At 36.3% G+C, this 20,926-nt stretch overlaps 2 pseudogenes; both read right to left on the reverse strand.

Moving 5' to 3' along the window:
- Positions 1–1,570: 1,570 nt before the first annotated feature.
- LOC129488794 (telomeric repeat-binding factor 1-like) lies at positions 1,571–15,446 on the reverse strand (annotated as a pseudogene).
- Positions 15,447–15,554: 108 nt separating this feature from the next.
- LOC129488795 (RING finger protein 11-like) lies at positions 15,555–16,324 on the reverse strand (annotated as a pseudogene).
- Between the last annotated feature and the right edge of the window lie 4,602 nt (positions 16,325–20,926).

Here is a 20,926-nt window from a genome sequence, read left to right on the forward strand (position 1 = left end):
AATTCTTTAATGTTTTCACCAATATTGGTTTTGTAATTATTTTTCACTGTCACTTCTGTAATTTATAGATTAAAATTTTTCCATATTTTTAAAATTACTAGAATAGTTCTTTTGCCCAAAACACTTTAATATATTTTCTTTTAAAAAGTAAACAAAAGCCCTCCTAAAACTATATAAGTTACATTTATTGTATTTGCCAATTTTGATTACTTTGTCATGGTGTAGGGAAGTGATTACTGATCATTTATTATTAAAATATTGGCTTTCCTCATGGTTCTCTTGGATTAAATACATGTGGCTATAGGTTAGCTGGAGCACTGATGAAAATAAATTGTAAGCTCAAACTTCGTTATCATTTGTAGCTTAAACATAGTGAATTTGATACAGTGTTACCTCATAATTTTGATGCTCTTTGCAGTAAATTTGATATAGAACAGTTGCTAAAGAAACCCTGTTCAAATGTGTGACCATTTTTATGGAAAACATCTGGGGTAATTATAATTAGTTCAGGATGTGTACTGTTTAAAAATAATCTTGAATTCATGGAGAATGAAGCACATCTTTTCCTTAATGACTAGAATAATCCAAATTAGTATGAAAAAAGCCCTTTAAGTTATTGGTAGCTATGCTTAGACTATGCTTTAGAATATTCCATACGGAAATGAGGAGTAACTTTTATGTAAAATGCCAAATTGGCACTTTACACCTGTTAGTGTGTTTCGTTTAGAACAGCTGTGTCTTTTATTATCAGTAAACAGATGCAGAAAGTAATGGAATGTTTTAAAGCAATATGTTAATCCTGTCTTCCACTACTGAACTGTCTCACAATATAGTGATTAAATATTGACTGTGCAGCTGTTACTTACAATTATAGAATTTCTTAGTTAATTTCTCCTTCCCAAGCCCAAATGCTTTAATATTTAGAGATCTAGTTTCTAATCTTAAAGTGTTTCATAATGTAGTTTATTTATTACAAATTGATTTCTGAAGACAAGTTATTTGAATACTACAGAGACAAATTCATGTTCTTAAAATTCATATTAAATGTTTCTATGAATTGATGAATGTTCTTGGTAGGATAAACAATTTAAAAATTTTATTTGTTTATTTTTCTTGACTTGTTCATGAATATGAAGATGATTATTGAATATAACAATTTTGTTTAAAACTGCCAGCAGTAAGCTAAATAGGATATTATGGCTCTTTCATCAGACATTTATGAACCAGAGTGTATAATACTTTCTTAGAATGATGAGTATGCAAGTTATTTCAGTTATAATAGCCCTTTTGCAGTTTGGTTATGTTTTAATTCCTATATTTACCTTGTCAGAGAAGATATTTAAAATGTTGCTTCATTAATTATATGTATTCTTAAGCTTGAGGAACAGTTCTATTAGCTAAGATTGTTATTAATATCTAACATTTATTGTACTCTTAGTATATGAAAGGTATTGTGTGAAGCACTTTATTATAATACTCTTGCCCCATTTTATAGATGAGAAAATTGAAGCTTAGAGACATGAAGTAAATTGACCAAAGTCTTACAGCTAGGAAGTAATAGAGCCTGGATTTAAACCCAGGCATTTTCACTCTCAAGCCTCTTGTTCTTAACAACTTTACGTTTTGCCTGCCCTTGGCATTTAATATCAACATTATACTGAGGGGAAATTATGTGCGAGGTAAATTTTGACTGTTCTTTTTTAAAGCCACATTGTTCACTGCAATGTGATTATTAAATCGTTTAGTCAACTTGCCTAAAAAGAAAACATAATTAAAACATGCATGGAAAGAGAGAGAGCTTCACTTCTTGGTATCTCCTCACACAATTACTGTGTTGGTAGTTCACGGTCTACACTAGAACTGTTTTTTTTTTAACTCCCTTTATGATTTTACTCTCATTGTACTACTTGCTCAGACAACTCCAGCAATTTATTTGTTCCTCTTCCTAAAAATAACCTTTGTTTCTTTGCTTCAAGAGTTTTAAAAGAGCAGCATGATGTAGTTTTTACCTATGTTACATTATTTATGCATTAACCAGGCAATATCAGTTATTATCAAAACTTTTAAATGACATTCCTCTGTCAGGGTAGTCATTACTAGCTACTTCTCTATTCTTAGTTTGTTATATCATTTGTCATAGGATGTAACCCCATTTTATATATGAAAAAACTGGAACCTAGAGATATTAAGTAAATTGACCAGGATCCCAGCTAGCAAATGATGTTTGTGTCAATTTGATTTTTTTTTCTCAAAAGAAAAAAATTTGAAATTTAAAGTGTACAACTAATCATTTTTTAGAGGGTTTAAAGACTTCAAATTTCACCAGATGGTTACTTAAATATAGTTTCCCTTGACACTGATGAGAATGCTTATAAGATTAACTAGGATCAGCAATGTCATGAGGTATTGCCGGGGGAAATTTAATATATATTAGAAATCCATTATAAGGTAATTCTTAAGGAGCACAATGTTCTTGGTTGCAAGCTGCCTAAAATATAAGAATCGATGTATCTTTGCATGCAATAAGATGAAATGTCATGTTTATAACAGATTTTAAAATGAAAAATATATTTTTGCTCAATTTGTTAGCTATTCTGTACTTAGTCAGCATTATCATTTTGTTTAAATTTTTATTAGTGTTTCCATTAAAACCAGTTACCTAACACATAGAATATAAGATAAACAGTTAAGCTATCACTTTATAGTGTGTAGCATAGAGCTTTTCCAGGCAGATATAATTATTTGGCTTTTTTGTTTTACATTTTTGAAGTCTTTTAAAAATAAAACTTTTTACTTTGGGATATTTGTAGATTTACATGCAACCATAAGTAATAGAGATTTTATGTACTTTTCACCCAGTTCTCCTCAATGGTAACATATTGCAAAACTATAGTACAATATCATAGCCAGGACATTAATGTTAATATACAAAAGACACAGAACATTTTCATTGATCCCTCATACACTATACTTCTATAATTTTCTATAATTTTCTTTCTTTTTCTTTTTATTCTTTTTTGTTTGTTTGTTTTTTGTTTTGTTTTGGAGACAGAGCTGTAGCCCAGGCTGGAGTGCAATGGCAGGATCTCAGCTCACTGCAACCTCCACCTCCCAGGTTCAAGCGATTCTCATGCCTCAGCCTCCTGAGTAGCTCAGATTACAGACATGCACCACCATGCCCAGCTAATTTTTGTATTTTTAGTAGAGATGGGGTTTCACTATGTTGGCCAGGCTGGTCTGGAGCTAGCTCCTGGCTGCAAATGATCGCCCGCCTCGGCCTCCCAAAGTGCTGGGATTACAGGTGTAAGCCACTGTGCCCAGCCTATACTTACATAATTTTCATATACCTGTACTAGATTTCTATAATTTTGTCATTTCAAGAATGTTACATAATATGGAATCATACAGAATGTAAACTTCTATGATTGGTTTCTTTTAAACTCATTTTAATTCTCTGAATTGTCATCCAGGTTGTTAAATGTATCAGTAGTTCATTCTTTTTTACTCCTGGGTAATATTCCTTGGTATGGATGTACCATAGTTTGTTTAGTCATTTATCCACTGAAGGACATCTGAGTTATTTCCAAAACAGTAAAATCTGGTTTCATTCACAGTATAATTTATAGTTTTCCATTTTACTCTTCAGTTCATGATTGATTTTTTGTTTCATATGAGCTTTTAATTCTTTCATTGGAACAGGATTTGGGGGTGGGGATACTAAATGTGGCAGGGTTCAACAAATTTACATTTTATCAAAATAAAGTTATTAAAGAATATAATGATAACATACACTTTAACTCTTATAGCACAAACCCTCATATTAATTGATGGTCACAGAAAAATACTGTAATGCTTTAAACAAAAGTTTTAAAATACATCAATGATGCAAGTTTCAAACAAAATGCAGTGATCAAAATACTTAACTGTCCTTTCATCAAGCTTTTACAAACACAGTCTTCGCTGTCTGAGCAAATCAGTTTTGGTTTCTTCATGGTCCTCCATCTTTTAAATGACACTTGTCTGGTTGTTGAATTTATAATGCAATAGTATTTTAGATCAGTTTCCCTCTCCATATTTCCTCATGCCGATCACAAATTCTTGTCTTCTTCCCAAAACCATGTCTGTTTTTTTCTAGCTCAATGTTTTTCAGGAATTACTGGTTGACTCTTTGAAACAGGTATTCTGCTTTCAGTGGCTCTTCTGCTTTCTTTTTTCTTTTTTGCACTTTGAAGAGTTCCTACTTTTCTTTCTTTCTTATTAAGGTCTTGTTGCTGGGTTCCATATTTCAACTTAGATAAGATTCTTGTGAGACCTTTTTCTTGTATCCAAGTTAGCTTCAGTTTCTATTTCAATATCAATACCATTAGGTTTATCTTAAGAAGTTATTGTTCTTGTTCTTTTACTTTCTACTACTTTTGCAGCTGCCTTCATTAGAAAGGTTGATGAATCCACTCTGCCAATTTGTGTTTTTTAATTGATGGAGTAGGACCATTTACATTTAATGTAATTATGGACTTTAGCCTGTCATTTTAGATTTTTTCTGTTTCTGCTGTTTTTTATTCATCTGTTTTATTTTTTCTGCTTTCCTATGGGTCATGTCAAAATTTTTTAGAATTCCATTTTGACTTATCTTTAGTGTTTTTAAATATCTCTTTGTATAGTTTTTTAGAGGTTGCTGTATGTATTACATTATATATATATATATATATATATATATATAAAACTTATCATTGTCTACTAGTGTTGTCATTTTACTAGTTTTAGTAAAGTGTAGAAACCTTACCTCCCTTTATGTTTTTTTTACCCTCTCCTATTTATAATTGTCTTAGGTATTTGTTCTACATATGCTTAGAGCCCCAGGAGGCAATATTATATAGATAATAGACAATATTATACTTGTTGTTTCATCCATTAAACATAACTTACAAAACACAAGAGGAGAGATAGAATATATAGTATTTATCTATGTTTTTTACTTATCGTATTTCTTTCTTCCTGATATTCCAAGGTTTCTTCTTTAATTGTTCTTTCTGGTTACAGAACTTTAGCTATTATACAGTGGGCCTCCTAGTACCACACTCTCTTTTCCTTCATCTGAGAATGGCTTGATTTACCTGTCATTCCTGAAGGGTATGATTCTCAACATCCAGTAAAAACCCCATAGACTCAATTATATTGACTAGATATCACTTCACACTCACTAGTATGAGTATAATTTTTAAAAATGAGAAAATAAGTGTTGGTGAGAATGTGGAGAAATTGTAACACTCACATTACTGGTGGGGATGTAAATGGTACAGCTGTTATAGGAAATACAGTCTTGAGTTAAAGAGTTAAACATAATTACCATATAACCCAACCATTCAAATCTCTAGCATATACCCCAAAGAATTGAAAATGGTAGTCAAATATATAGTTGTACACAAATATTCATAGCAGCACTATTCACAATAGCCAAAAAGTGATAACCTAAATTTCTATCAATAGATGTGTTGTCCACAAATGTGGTATATCTATAAAATGGAATATTATTCAGCCATACAAAAGAATGAAGTACTGGCACATAGTATAGTGTGGATAAACCTGAAAAATATTATGTTAAGTGAAAGAACCCAGGTATAAATATCACAACTGGTATGATTCCATTTACCATAGTCCCCCCTTATCCACAGTTTTACTTTCCATGGTGTTAGTTACCTCTAGTTAACCATGGTCCAAAAATATTAAATAGAAAATTCTAGAAATAATTCGTAAGTTTTAAATTTTGGCACATTCTGAATAGTGTGATAAAATCTCGAAAGACTATACGTAGGGTTTGGTACCATCTGCAGTTTTAGGCATCCACTGAGGGTCCTGGGACATATCCTCTGTGGACAGGGGGGACTGCTGTATATGAAACGTCCAAAATAGGCAAACCCATAAAGACAGAAAGCAGACCAGTAGTTGCCAGTGGCTCGGGGAAGGGATAGATGGAGAATGACTGCTTAATAGGTGTGGGGTTTCCTTTTGAGCATTAAAAATGTCTTGGAACTAAAAGCGATAGTGGCACAACAGTATAGTGAATGTACCAAATGTTAATTAATTGTGTACTTTTAAATAGTTAATGGTTAATTTTATGTGAATTTTTACATCCTTTTTTCTTCTAAAAAAAAAAAACAAGATACATGTGCAGAACGTGCAGGTTTGTTACATAGGTATAGGAGTGCCATGGTGGTTTACTGCACCTATTGACCCATCCTCTAAGTTCCCTCCCATTACCCCCACTCCCCAACAGACCCTGGTGTGTGATGTTCTCCTTTATGTGTCCATGTGTTCTCAATGTTCAGCTCCCACTTATGAGTAAGAACATGGGGTGTTTGGTTTTCTGTTCCTGTGTTGTTTGCTGAGGATGATGGCTTCCAGCTTCATCCATGCCCCTGTATAGGACATGATCTCATTCCTTTTTATGGCTGCAACATCACTTTTTAAAAAGCTGCTGGAGAAAGCTTCACTTTATGTTGTCCCTGTAGAGTCATCTCTAGCCTGAGTGTGAGCCTGCTTGTGTACGTTCCTTATCCCTTCATCTTGCCCCTCCTCCATCCTCTTCCTCTATCTGCCTTCCTTCTTCCTTTTTCTCCCTCCCTCCTTTTCAGGGCTTTGATACAAAGTGGCAAGTAGCAGCCTACACACACCAACATTCTGAGTTTTTCCAACAAATTTCACTACACCTACAATAGTCTATCTTCCATGTTATTGTAGGATACAGTTGTGCCAGATTTGCTGTGGCTTAATCAGGATAATTTACTTTCCAGTCTGCCATTTCTATGCCCTCACCATTGCTGGTCAACCGCATATTCTCAGTTTGGTTCTAGTAACACCCCACTTCCAGTATTGTATTTTATATTAGATTTGTTTACTATAACATAAAAAATATAAATGTATTCTTCTCTCATGGAGTCATCAATATAGGACCAATATGGCAGTTTGAAGATGTCAGATTCCTGGGCTTCTACTCTTTTCTTGCACTATCATTCTCAATATGTAACTTCCATCTCATGGTCTAGGATGGCTGTCCTAGATCCTGCCATCACATTTACGTTCCCACCAGTAGGCAGAAGAAGAAAGGAGAGAGCATTATGTTGTTTTCCTTTAAGGGACAAATAGAAGTTGTACACCATTCTGCTCACACCCAGCAGCAAGCAAGGCTAAGAAGTGCAGTTTTTATCTGGATGGATATGCCTAGCTAAAATGTAGTGTTCTATTCCTAAAGAAAGAGAGATGAATAGAGATCTTAATGGATAAGAAGCAATCCTGCCCCAAGGCCTGAGGGTACCACTGTTCAATTTATACATTTCTGCTTAATTCCTGTTTTCTTTTTTTTTTTTGAGATGGAGTCTCACTCTGTCGCCCAGGCTGGAGTGCAGTGGCGCGAACTCGGCTCACTGCAAGCTACGCCTCCCGGGTTCACGCCATTCTCCTGCCTCAGCCTCCCGAGTAGCTGGGACTACAGGCGCCTGCCACCGCGCCCGGCTAATTTTTTTGTATTTTTAGTAGAGACGGGGTTTCACCGTGTTAGCCAGGATAGTCTCGATCTTCTGACCTCGTGATCCGCCCGTCTCGGCCTCCCAAAGTGCTGGGATTACAGGCGTGAGCCACCGCGCCCGGCCTAATTCCTGTTTTCAAGGCAACAGTTCAGTCCCACTTTCTTCTATGTCTTGTGTCACACTGTCTGAAACCTTTTTTGTTCAAATTCTCCAGCCCACAAATTTCTAGCGTACTACAGGAGAAAGAAGGAATGGAGGAATAATGACCTGGCCGAGTGGTAGAAAGAGGAAAGATCTTGGAACCCAGTTCTCAGCCTGCCCACTCACCCCATCCTTCCGGTACTTGATGCCTTCAAGGGTTAATGCTTTCTAGGATTTTCAGGGTGTATTGTCTTTCTTCTCATCAGGATCTCCCCATCAGGGTAACTTATTCTGGCCTCTTCTGTTGTGCTAAGTCAATTGCTACACCTCCATCTACTTTATATCATCAGGAAATGTGAACTTTCTCAACCACTGATGGACCTTTTTTTCTCTTTTGTTTGTCTTTGTGGAATTATACCTTTATGATTCCTTAACTATCATTTCAGTGGAATTTCTGCAAGGAGAAGAAAAAGGCATATGGTCAATTTGCCGTGTTTGCCTGAAAGCTTTATATTTAGTATTTTGTGTGAAATGTGTTTTGCAACCCCACCATACTTTCTGTTGGTACTCTTTGCCTTAGAACTTTAGTTTTAGAGGTGGTTAGAGGAAGACAAGCAAAGAAAGCTGATAAGAAATAGTTAACAAGAAAAGAAAAGTCAGGAAAATGTTGTGTCATAGAAGTTGAAAGAAGAAATTATTTCAGAAAGAATAAAATGGTCAGCTGTGTACAGTGCTGCTGAGAGGTCAAATAAGATGAAGACAAACCTGTGACCATTGGATTTGACAACATGAAGTTATTAGTGAATTTGTCAGAAATAATTTCGTTGAAGTGATGAAGATCCCCAACATGGTGATTTGTAGAGATTAGGAGGTGAGGGATTAAAGGCATAAACTATAGGTATCCCTTAGAAGATTTTTTTAAAGGAGCAGAAAAATGAATGATAGTGAAGAAAGGTAGAGAATTATGGATGGGTTCCATTCATCCTTCCTATTTTTAATATGGGCAATAAATAGCATGTGTATGTGCTAATGAGAATGTTTCAATAGAGAGGGAGTACTTCACAGTGTAGAACAGAGAACAGAGTAGACCTAGAATTAGTTTGAGTAAAAGAGTAAGATTATCAGAATTTGTGTAGTATGATCAGCCGGCAGTCAGGAAGGTGTGCAGACATATCACCTTCTCACACATAATGAAGAACTATTGATTTGTTCACCTGACATTAAACAGATATTATGAACACCTGGATATGCAAAGTACTGACTGGGTTAGGCTCTGGGGAAAGGGTGATAGTTGTCTCTGTCCTCATGGAACTAGCAATTCATTAAATAGAGAATTTAAAATGAATTGGGAAGTATAAAGAAAAATAGGGGAAGTATAGGGTGCTGGATGAGCACATAGCAGAAAGGTTCTGGAAGAGGTAACAATAAAGTAGAAATGTGAAGGATTAGTGTGAGCTAGCCAGGTGAAGAGGGAACAATGAAACTGGCAGAAGAAATCGCATATACAAAGGCCCAATAATAAGAGAAACCTTAAAGAAGTTCTGTTTGGCTGAAGCTCAGTATATAAAAGGGTAATAGCAAGAAAGGAGACTGAAAAGACAAGGATCGTATCATTGTAACTTTTGTTCAAGTGTTGGCTTTTGCTGTGGCTGGTCATTGAAACATTTTAAACAGGAGTTGTTTCAGATTTTAGAAGAAAAACAATTCTGGCTACTGCTTGCAGAATGCATCAAAGGAGAGCCAGAAACAAGGAAACCAGTTCGAAAACTATCAGCTTAATCCATAACCAATATGAGTTGTCTAAACTAGATATGGGTATAGATAGAAGTAGGTAGATTCAGCAGATACAGTTGATCCCTGCTGGTGAATTCTGTATTTGCAATTTTGCCTACTCACTAAAATTTGTTTGTAACCCCCAAATCAGTACTCGCTGTACTTTTGTAGTCATTTGTGGACATACACAGAGCAGCAGAAAAATTTGTGTTGTCCAATGTACATGTTCCCAGCTGAGGTTGAACAAATCGACATCCTGCCTTCTTTTAGTTCTTATACTGTAAACAAGTATCTTTTTCACCTATTACTTATTGCTATGTTTTTCTCATATCTGCACTTTTTACTGGTAATTTTACTGTTTAACCTGGCCCTAACCATATTTTTAAAGTACTGTCTATATAGTGTTCCTCAGTGCAAGAAGGCCATGATGTACTTTATGGGGCAAGTATGTTTGTTAAAATAAGCTTCTGCTGGGTGCGGTGGCTCATGCCTGTAGTCTTAGCACTTTGGGAGGCTGAGGCAGATGGATTGCCTGAGCTCAGGAGTTCAAGACCAGCCTGGATGACACGTTGAAACCTTGTCTCTACCAAAAATACAAAAAATTAGCCAGGTATGGCAGTGTACGCCTATAGTCCCAGCTACTCGGGAGGCTGAGGCAGGAGAATTGCTAGAACACGGGAGGCGGAGGTTGCAGTGAGCCAAGATCGCACCACTGCACTCCAGCCTGGGCGACAGAGTGAGACTCCATCTCTAAAAAAATAAATAAATAAAAATAAGCTTCATTATGGTATGAGTTATACTGCTGTTAACCATGAGCTCAATGTTAGTGAATGAAAGGTGTGTTTAAACAGAAACACACTTTCTGTCCTAGACAATAATCTCTTCTCATTATACTCATTAACCTTGAGGGAGGGGGTTTTGCCTCACATTTCTGGCTTCAGAAACCACGTATTGCACATATGAAAGTGAACCCAAAGATTATCCTATCCTAAACTGTTCCTGAAATTCATTCGTACCCACAAACAGACCTATGAACATGTCCAACTGGATGTCTTTTAGGAACATCTAACAATGTTGTGTGTTGACTGATTGCTGAAAATCTGTGACCAGAGGCTCACAGGAATGTAATCCTCGGTGGTTTAGTGTTCACTAATTCAGTGTTCATAGCAACTTTTTAGAATATAACTCATGCAAATAATAAGAATCTACTCAATTTAAGTAATAGAATATACTAGACTTAATAGTTCATTAAATGGAGGTAATGATGAATGAGGAAAAAAAAGATAATCCCCAGGTTTTTGTCTTATACAAATGATAGTGCCATTTATGAAAAGAGGAAGAGCGGTTTTCGGGGAGGCAGTAGCCACAGGGACTAGAGATAATAAGTTTAGTTTTTGACATGTTGAGTTAGATGTTCCTGAAAGACATCCAACTGGACATGTCCGTAGGTTTGTTTGTGGGTATGAATCTCAGGAACAGCTTCAGATAGGATGATCTTTGGGTTCACTTTCATATGTGCAATACATGTTTTTTGAAGCCAGGAATGTGAGATGAGACCCCCTAACCCAAAGTTAGGGTATAAGATGAGAAGAGATTATGGTCTAGGACAGAATTTTGAGAAATGTCAATAAAGATATGACTAAAGGAAGAGGGCATGCAAGGATACTAGAAGCAGAGTAGAGAGAGAAAAATCAAGAAAGTATACATTATTAAAGCCAGGAGAAAAGACCATTTCATGAAGGAAGGTGTTTGTATTATCAAAGATTATCAAGAGATTAAGGACTAAAAAGTATTCATTGGATTTAGTGAAAAGTACATTTATATATCTTTCTGAGGATAGTCTCATGATGTAATGATGGAAACCTAATTATACTGGATTGAGTAGACTGAAAAAGAGAAATCTGACTTGAAATTAATCTAGATACTTTTACTTTAGTTTCTAAGTTTTCTGTTCAACTTTTGCATTATCATTCGGTTGATCACATATAAGCAAGAGATATAGGCATTTTTTCTTGATTATTTTCCAAGGATGAACCCACTAAATCTCACTTTTTATGGAGCTTTCCATTTTACTCTGTGGGAATGACACTATATGTTCCATCTCTGCAGAGATAGAAAGATGCCCAATGATTTTTAGGCTTTTTTTTTTTTTTGAGATGGAGTCTCGCTCTGTCGCCCAGGCTGGACTGCAGTGGCGCGATCTCGGCTCACTGCAAGCTCCGCCTCCCAGGTTCATGCCATTCTCCTGCCTCAGCCTCCCGAGTAGCTGGGGCTACAGGCGCCCACCACCACACCCAGCTAATTTTTTGTATATTTTTTAGTAGAGACGGGGTTTCACTGTGTTAGCCAGGATGGTCTCGATTTCCTGACCTCATGATGTGCCCGTCTTGGCCTCCGAAAGTGCTGGGATTATAGGCATGAGCCACTGCGCCCGGCCTAATTAATTGTTCTTTTAAGAGCAAGGATCTAACTCTTTTGCCCAGGCTGGAGTCCAGTGGTGTGATCATAGCTCACTGCAGCCTCGAACTCCTGGATTCAAGTGATCCTCCTACCTCAACCTCCCAAGTAGCTAGGGCTATAGATGCACACCACCATGCCTGGTTAATTTTTTTTTTTATTTTTTGTAGAGACAGATCTCTGTCTCTCTGTTGCTCAGGCTGGTCTTGAACTCCTGACCTCAAGTGATCCTCCCACCTCAGCCTCCCAAAGTACTGGGATTACAGGCATGAGTCCCCATGCCCAGCAATGAACTTAATTTTGAAATACCTTTGGTACTTTTAATATTCACTACTTAGGCTGAAATCTCAGTTCTATGCTCTTTCTTTCTCTGCTAACTATAAAAGTTTAGAATAGCTTAATATATTATACACTTTTGGTCAGAGAGTGAATATTTTGTTTATAGAGTATAGAGGAGTTTTTTAAAAAATGAAATCGAATTAACAGTTGAACACTCACATTTCAAGAACTAAGTGAGAAATAGTGTACAAATAAGTTTTAGTAAGAATAATACTGATTTTATGCAGCTGTTCTTTTTAACTTTTAATGTGCAATAATGGTAGACTTACAAAAATAGTATGAAGAATTCTGTATACACTTCACCCAGATTCTCAAAATATTAACGTTTTACAACATTGCTTTACCATTCTTTCTTTTCTCTGAAACATTTTGAAGATTTTAAGTTGTACACTTGATGCTCCTAAACCTCTAAATGCTTCAGTGTTTTTTCCCTAAAAATAAGGATATTCTCTCGTGTAATCTCAATACAGTCATCAAATCAGGAAATTAACATTGATAGAGTACTATTGTCTAGTATATAAGCCTGTGCTGTTCAGTCTGGTAGCCACTAGCCATATGTGGCTATTTAAATTAAATACATTAGAAATTCAGTTTCTCATTTCAGGCACTCAGCAGCCCAGTGGTTATTGTATTGGAGAGCATAGATATAGAACACTGCCATCATTGCAGAAGGTTGTATTTTTAATGCTCTAGACATTCAAATGTTGCCAGTTGTCCCATTAATGTCTTTTGTAGTAAATAAAAGATTTTTTTTTCCTGTTTCAGGAATGATTGTACAATCAAGTGACATTTAGATTTCATGTCTTTTTAGTATTGTTTAATCTGGAATTGTTTTCAGAATTAATTTATCTTTCAGGTCCTTAATATTTTTCAAGAGTTATAGGCCTGTTATTTTATAAAATGTGCCTCATTTGGAGTTTAGTGTTTCCTTCAGATTAGTATCAGATATTGGACATTCAGGAACAATACTACAGAAATGCACTTGTGTCTTTTTCAGTGAATCATATTTGAAGGCCCATTATATCAATTTTTCTTGTTACTGGTAATGTTAACATTGATTTAGCAGGTTCATTGATCTATTTCCATTGTAAAGTTGGAGAAGCTATTTTTTTATTTTAAAAAAGTTCATTTACCAATTTTAACAATTGAGGAAAAAAGTCTGACTATAATACTTGATGACATAGACATCATGTTTAAGTAGAAAACACAAGAATAAAAAAAGCAATTATCGCAAATAATATTTCTTTTTTTTTTTTTTTTTTTTTTTTTTTTTGAGACGGAGTCTCGCTCTGTCGCCCAGGCTGGAGTGCAGTGGCGCAATCTCGGCTCACTGCAAGCTCCGCCTCCCGGGTTCACGCCATTCTCCTGCCTCAGCCTCTCTGAGTAGCTGGGACTACAGGTGCCCGCCACCACGCCCGGCTAATTTTTTGTATTTTTAGTAGAGACGGGGTTTCACCGGGGTCTCGATCTCCTGACCTCGTGATCCGCCCGCCTCGGCCTCCCAAAGTGCTGGGATTACAAGCGTGAGCCACCGCGCCCGGCCCTATCGCAGATAATATTTCACAACTTCAGTTGTTTCCTTCAAATTTGCTTTATGTAATTGGGTGGATATAAATTAATAAACAGAAATTTAAGCAAGATACATGTAACAATTTAACACAACTTGATACTCTAATTTCTTTCAATTTTTCTCAAATTCATCTTTACGTCTTTCCATCGTGGGGCTCATAAGGAAATTTAACTAACATATGGATACTATAGTTGAATGTCAAATCTTTACAAAGTACTTAAGAGATACTAAATTCCTCTATATTGCAATTATGAAGAATCTTCATGACACTGTGTTTTGCATGTAGAAAAATGTTACAGTCCAATATGCAGCTCAACATAAAATAATAAGAAACATTTCTGATTTCTTTGTTAGGTTAAGACCACTTTTCCTTTTTCTAATGAATGATTTTTCTTTACTGTTATGTCACTGAGGTGAACAAGTGGTCACCTTTGAATATATATGAAAAAATAAACACATATTAAATGGATACAACATTATTACTACATCTTTACCTCTAACACTTCAGATACCTAGAGATTTAAAGTATTCTTACATTAACTGGAAGAAAAAATGGAGAAATTCCTTCTTTTTTGAGATCACAACTATGAAGTCATGTGGTGTTACAAATTCTGCATTTGTGTGCAAAATGTGAAACACACTTATCTTTATTCTAGCTGCTTCATTTTGTCAGTCAGCTAGCAGGACTTAATAGATACCTTTCCAAGAAACAGGGACTGAGATGTGTTTTATGTAACTTCAGTAACCTCATCATTACAGTAATGAGGGATGCAGTATCTTTTTGCTGTGGTTCAAGACAAGAGGGAAGGAGGTCACAGGAAACAGAATAAATCAAAATTGTTACAGCTGAGTAAATATTTCTCATGAGGTCTCACCATGGTGCCACCTTCATTTTTCATAAACATGATGGCATAATTCAATCTCAATAAATCAGAATTCTTAATATTTAAAATTTACCTTGATTTTCAATTATCACCATATTAACAACCAAAATAATTAGATAAAACACACAGGAAAGTGTAATATTAAACCCCACTTTAATAGAGTTGGTTTATTGAAACTTCTTTTTAATAGAAAAGGGATAGTGCATCTCAGTTTGCTTACAAGCTAGGACATCACTTTGAATTCTGCATTTCCTGACTGCAAACAGAAGATAGCACTTATAACAGGTTATAAGTAAACTGGTTTTCAAACATAGAACTAGCCCAATGATAATCATACGCTATTTAAAAGGACCTAAGGCAATGAATTCCATTTCTAATGGAGAAAAAGAACTATGCAAACAAGCTTAAAACTACTTTTTTTGTGTGTGTCAGTGTTATAAAATGCAGCTTTTAATAAAACCTTGACCCAAATGCCAGTAACATCAGAAAAGAATTTGGGGGTGGGGAGGGGGAAGAGAAGAAAATTATTTCATTTAGGAAAAAATAACTACTATCTTTTTCTTATCTTCAGTACACACGATTTAAACAAATACAGCTGCTGTAACACTTTACACAATTCCTATGTACTGGAGCAATAACAAGGTCTAACTACAGTTACATTTTTGAACATTGGGTCAAGGCCTTTCATAAAAATACCATCCTACTTTTCTCTCTAAGTTTTGAAATATCATGTACTTTCCCCCCAACATCTGCCGCCATCCAGGAATTTTTAGGAAACTTTTGTGCGTGATCTTAATTCCTAATCCCTGGTTTTTTGGGCTCAGTGACAAAAGATCAAAACCCCCCAACATGATGATTCACTTGAAGTCAGATGAGAGACCCTGGCTCAATAGTCTCCTATGATGAAAGCAGTGCTGCATCAACTGGCTCCATGGAGGACAGGCATGTGAAGGAGCTCATCAACCAGTCATAATACAGTCCAGGTGGTAGATGTACATGCACGGTAGAAATTGAATTGGGGCTGGGCGCCGTGGCTCATGCCTGTAATCCCAGCACTTTGGGAGGCCGAGATGGGCGGATCACAAGGTCAAGAGATCGAGACCATCCTGGCCAACCTAGTGAAACCCCGTCTCTACTAAAAATACAAAAATTAGCTGGTGTGGTGGTGCGCCCCTGTAGTCCCAGCTACTCCGGAGGCTGAGGTAGGAGAATCGCTTGAACCCGGGAGGCGGCGGTTGCAGTGAGCCGAGGTCGCGCCACTGCACTCCAGCCTGGGTGACAAGAGGGAAACTCCGTCTCAAAAAAAAAAAAAAAGAAAAATTGAATTGGGTCCCCATAAACAAAGTCCATCATGCAGATCACACACTCCCAGATCTGTTTTTCTGATCTATCTCTTCCAGGGTCATAAACTCCTTTAGGCAGATGTTGTATAAGGCCTATTCTTTGAGCTATCCTAATTCATTAGATGTTTGCTAGGTGTTGGATGGTAGACTGGAACTGGAACCTGTTCCTGCTATGGCAGCGGCTCCTGATACAGCTTGGTCCCCTTGCTAAAGCTAGCCCAGTCGGACTGAGACTCCTGAAGCAGGGAGGTCATCCGAGGTGGGGGATTTGAGGCAGTTCCCCATCTTCCGGGGCTGGGGGGGTATGATCTGTGCACTGACAGTCTTCTCTATTTTCTACCTTGAAATTAATAAGTATGTGGGACACTTTGAGACTATGTAAATATATTGTTGCTCATACTTTTGTCCACTAGTTTTAGCATCTACTGATGATGATTCTTACTTGAAACAGTTATGGTGGTTTGTGAAATGGTGGGGTTTTTTTTCTTTTTAAATTTTATTTTGAATTAATTTACATTTACAAAAATTTTAAAAATAGTACACCCTTCACCCCAAATGTTAACACCTTACACAATCATAATATAATAATTGTACTGCGTATAGAAAACAGGAAATTAACATTGATGCAATATTGTTATTATTATTTTGGAGACAGAGTCGCACTCTGTCACCCATGCTGGAGTGCAGTGGTGTGATCATAGCTCATATTAACCTCAAACTCCCAGGCTCAAACAATCCTCCTGTGTCAGCCTCTCTAGTAGCTAGGACTACAGGTACACATCATCACACCTGGCTAATTAAAACTTTTTTTGTGTGTGGTGACAGGGTCTCGCTATGTTCCCCAGGCTGGTCTCGAACTCCTGTTCTCAAGTGATCCTCCCTCAGCCTTCCTCCTCAAGCAAACTCTTGTCCTCAAGTGATCCTCCTGCCTCAGCCCCAAATAGGCACAATCATGGCTCACTGCAGCCTTGACTTTTTGGGCTCAGGTGATCCTCCCACCTCAGCCTCCCAAGTAGCTGAAACTGTAGGCACACACCACCATGCTCAGCTAATTTTTTGTAATTTTGGGGGAGAGATGGGGTTTCACCGTGTTGTCTAGGCTGGTCTCGAACTCATGAGCTCAAGTGATCTACCCACTTTGTCCTCTTAAAATGCTGGGATTTACAGGCATGAGCCCCAGCCCGATATAATATTATTAACTAATTTACAGACCTTATTTAAATTTTGCCAATTTCCCAACTAATGTCCTTCAAAGCAAAAGAAAAAAGTTCTAAATTTTGTCAAACACCTCACTGTTCTTACTTTGGTCCAGAATCCCTCATTGTGTTTAGCTGTCATGTCTTTCTTATGTGATTAGCAGAGATTAACAGATGATCATCTTCATCCATGTGACCAACAAGACCAAAAAGGATAATTTCTCACTTTCTTTTTATGACAAATGGTCATTAAAAAGTGAGGTCAGGAGTTCGAGACCAGCCTGGCCAACATAGTGAAATCCCGTCTCCACTAAAAATACAAAAATTAGCTGGATGTGGTGGCACACACCTGTGGTCCCAGCTACTCGGGAGGCTGAGGCAGGATAATTGTTTCAACCTGGGAGGTGGAGGTTGCAGTGAGCCGAAATCGCACCATTGCACTCCAGCCTGGGCTACAGAGAGAGACTCTGACTCAAAAAAAAAAAAAAAAAAAAGTCATTCTATTCATGATAAATGGTGATTCTTCCCCCACCATCCCACATGCACACCACTTCTAATATATATACCACATTTATTAGTTGGGATTCTATTTTTGGGAAGAATTATCCCTTCTCCTTTATTTACTACTATTGATAGGAACTCGTGCACCTTTAGTCCCAGCCACTCAGGAGGCTGAGGCAGAAGGATCGCTTGAACCTGGGGATGTCGAGGCTGCAGTGAGTCATGATTGTGCCACTATACTCCAACCTGTGCAACAGAGTGACACCCTCTCTTTCAAAAAAAAAAAAGAATCCATTACTATCATTAGTTATTTTGATGCTACATTATCCTAGATTTGACCAGTGAGAGCCTTTCAAGCAGGTTTTTATTGGCTGAATATGTCTCCTAGTAAAAATGGGATTGTTTTACATTATTGGTAACATTTAATTAAAAGCCACATGGAATATGGCATTCTCTATCAGCTGAGTATCTTAAAGCTACTTAAAATATTTGTATCATTGTTAGGGTCCTAAAAAGCAAAGATTACTGATCATATATTGCCGATAGCTCATATCTAGATTATCCTATGTCTCATGCCCATCACTGAGAACATTATGTCATCACCAGCATCACTTTATTAGTGTTTAATTTGGGCAGATATTCAATATCTTCAGTTTTCAGTTTTGAGAAAAAACATATAATCAGCATTTAGTTATTAATATTTTCTTGCTTGTTAAGTGCCTTTACTAATGCCAGTGCTTGTGAAACTAGGTTAACACTATATTTGGGTTGAAATTGATAGTTTACTCATGTAACAGAAGTATCTCTCATAAAGACTTCTACTCCTTTTGGGAGGGAGATGTGAGAGTGGGGGCAGAAACAGTGTCTTAGAAAATCAAAACCGTGTGCCTAGTGTCTAGCATTACGTTTGTCACACTTAATGCTCAGTAAATATTTGTTGAATAAATGAATAATACCCAAGGAAGGGCCCACCTTTCCATTTCTTTTATTTTCAATTCTTTTAGATGATTTTTAAACTTAGTCATTTTTCATATGTGGGCCATTTTTGCTTTTCACATTTTACTGCCTAAATATCTAAAATTATCAAAGCCTTTCCAAATTGTCTTCTGTGGAAAAATATGTGGGTTGAAATTGTCAAAAAGGGGTAGAGATTTCATCTACAAAAATTAAATTGCTTTCTTTTTTGGACTAAGCCCACAGAGCCTTTATTTTTTTTATTATATTATATTTTATTTTTATTATTATTATACTTTAAGTTTTAGGGTACATGTGCACAATGTGCAGGTTTGTTACATATGTATCCATGTGCCATGTTGTTGTGCTGCACCCATTAACTCATCATTTAGCATTAGGTATATCTCCTAATGCTGTCCCTCCCTGCTACCCCCACCCCACAACAGTCCCCGGAGTGTGATGTTCCCCTTCCTGTGTCCATGTGTTCTCATTGTTCAATTCCCCCCTATGAGTGAGAACATGCGGTGTTTGGTTTTTTGTCCTTGTGATAGTTTACTGAGAATGATGGTTTCCAGTTTCATCCGTGTCCCTACAAAGGACATTAACTCATCATTTTTTATGGCTGCATAGTATTCCATGGTGTATATGTGCCACATTTTCTTAATCCAGTCTCTCATTGATGGACATTTGGGTTGGTTCCAAGTCTTTGCTATTGTGAATAGTGCCGCAATAAATATACGTGTGCATGTGTCTTTATAGCAGCATGATTTATAGTCCTTTGGGTATATACCCAGTAATGAGATGGCTGGGTCAAATGGTATTTCTGGTTCTAGATCCCTGAGGAATCGCCACACTGACTTCCACAATGGTTGAACTAGTTTACAGTCCCACCAAGAGTGTAAAAGTGTTCCTATTTCTCCACATCCTCTCCAGCACCTGTTGTTTCCTGACTTTTTAATGATGGCCATTCTAACTGGTGTGAGATGGTATCTCATTGTGGTTTTGATTTGCATTTCTCTGATGGCCAGTGATGATGAGCATTTTTTCATGTGTTTTTTGAGCTTTTAATGTGTTAATTATATACCATGAATCTCTTAGAGATGGGAGAATACCCAACATTTTTGAAACTTATTAATGATAAAAACCTATTTTTCTCAGTTTCTAAGAGACTATGGGAAATGCTTATCTGATTTTTTAAAAACCTGCTTAACTCTCTTTAGGCTTATTTCTTTGTTAATATTTGACATTATTTTGTCACTTTTGGACTACTTGATATGCCCCAAATGAATTTTCTTTCTCACTAACCTGGACAGCCTTTTCTCAGCTAAATATGGCATGTCCTGAGAAGTCCATTGATTGCCCAAAAAGCTGAGCCCATGGATTAGAAATAGCCTTAAGAAGATTACTCATCTAAACATTTGCCACACGTTTATCAGAGAAATTTAATGCAATTTTTCTAAGTCATCTAAATTCTTTGTAAGCCATTCTATACACCTTGGTAGGAGATGTTTCATATTTGTAGAAATTTCAAATATTCAAAGAATGTTGAGTCAATCTCTCAATTGGCAAAATTATACAGAGTAAGAAAAATGTCCATAGAAATAGAACCAAGAGAAGTCTATATAAATAGTAGTGTGAAGAAGAGTGAATTCCTTTGTAGCTGTAACATCACATTTTTTGCATGTTGCACACATTGTTTAGCCGTTTCTGAACACATTTCCATTTACGTCATTTGTAAAAACTGCCTAGCCTCATATTCTGGAAAACTGACAAAGTTTGTAATGAACAGATGCAGATTCCATAATTGTAATTGTCCTTTATTCTAAACTAATTTTTGGCTCATGCATTGTTAATGATTTCTATTTTTCTCCATTTTTACCTTAAAATTGGAAAGAGTATCTTTTAGAGGGAAACATTTTTTGTTGACTTTTAAAAATGAAGACATTACATTATGACCTGTAGGTTCTCCAATTACCTATATTTAAACCTAGAATTTTAAGGGTGCCTTTTTAATATTTTCTGTTAATACTTAATTTTACATAATCTTTAACATTTTTCTTTTATAATTCCCAGATAAACACATCAATTTTAAATGAAACCCCTTTGTAATTTTTTCTATAACTAATACCATCTTGTTTTTAAATAATATACAGATCATTTAGAATATAAAAGATTATAAAGAATTTATTTTATCCATTTTATGTTCTTACAATTCAAGTCTTTCTTAAAGTGAATAATAAATATT

The sequence above is a fragment of the Symphalangus syndactylus genome, chromosome 8 (genome assembly GCF_028878055.3).
Source record: "Symphalangus syndactylus isolate Jambi chromosome 8, NHGRI_mSymSyn1-v2.1_pri, whole genome shotgun sequence".
Classification (NCBI taxonomy): domain Eukaryota; kingdom Metazoa; phylum Chordata; class Mammalia; order Primates; family Hylobatidae; genus Symphalangus; species Symphalangus syndactylus.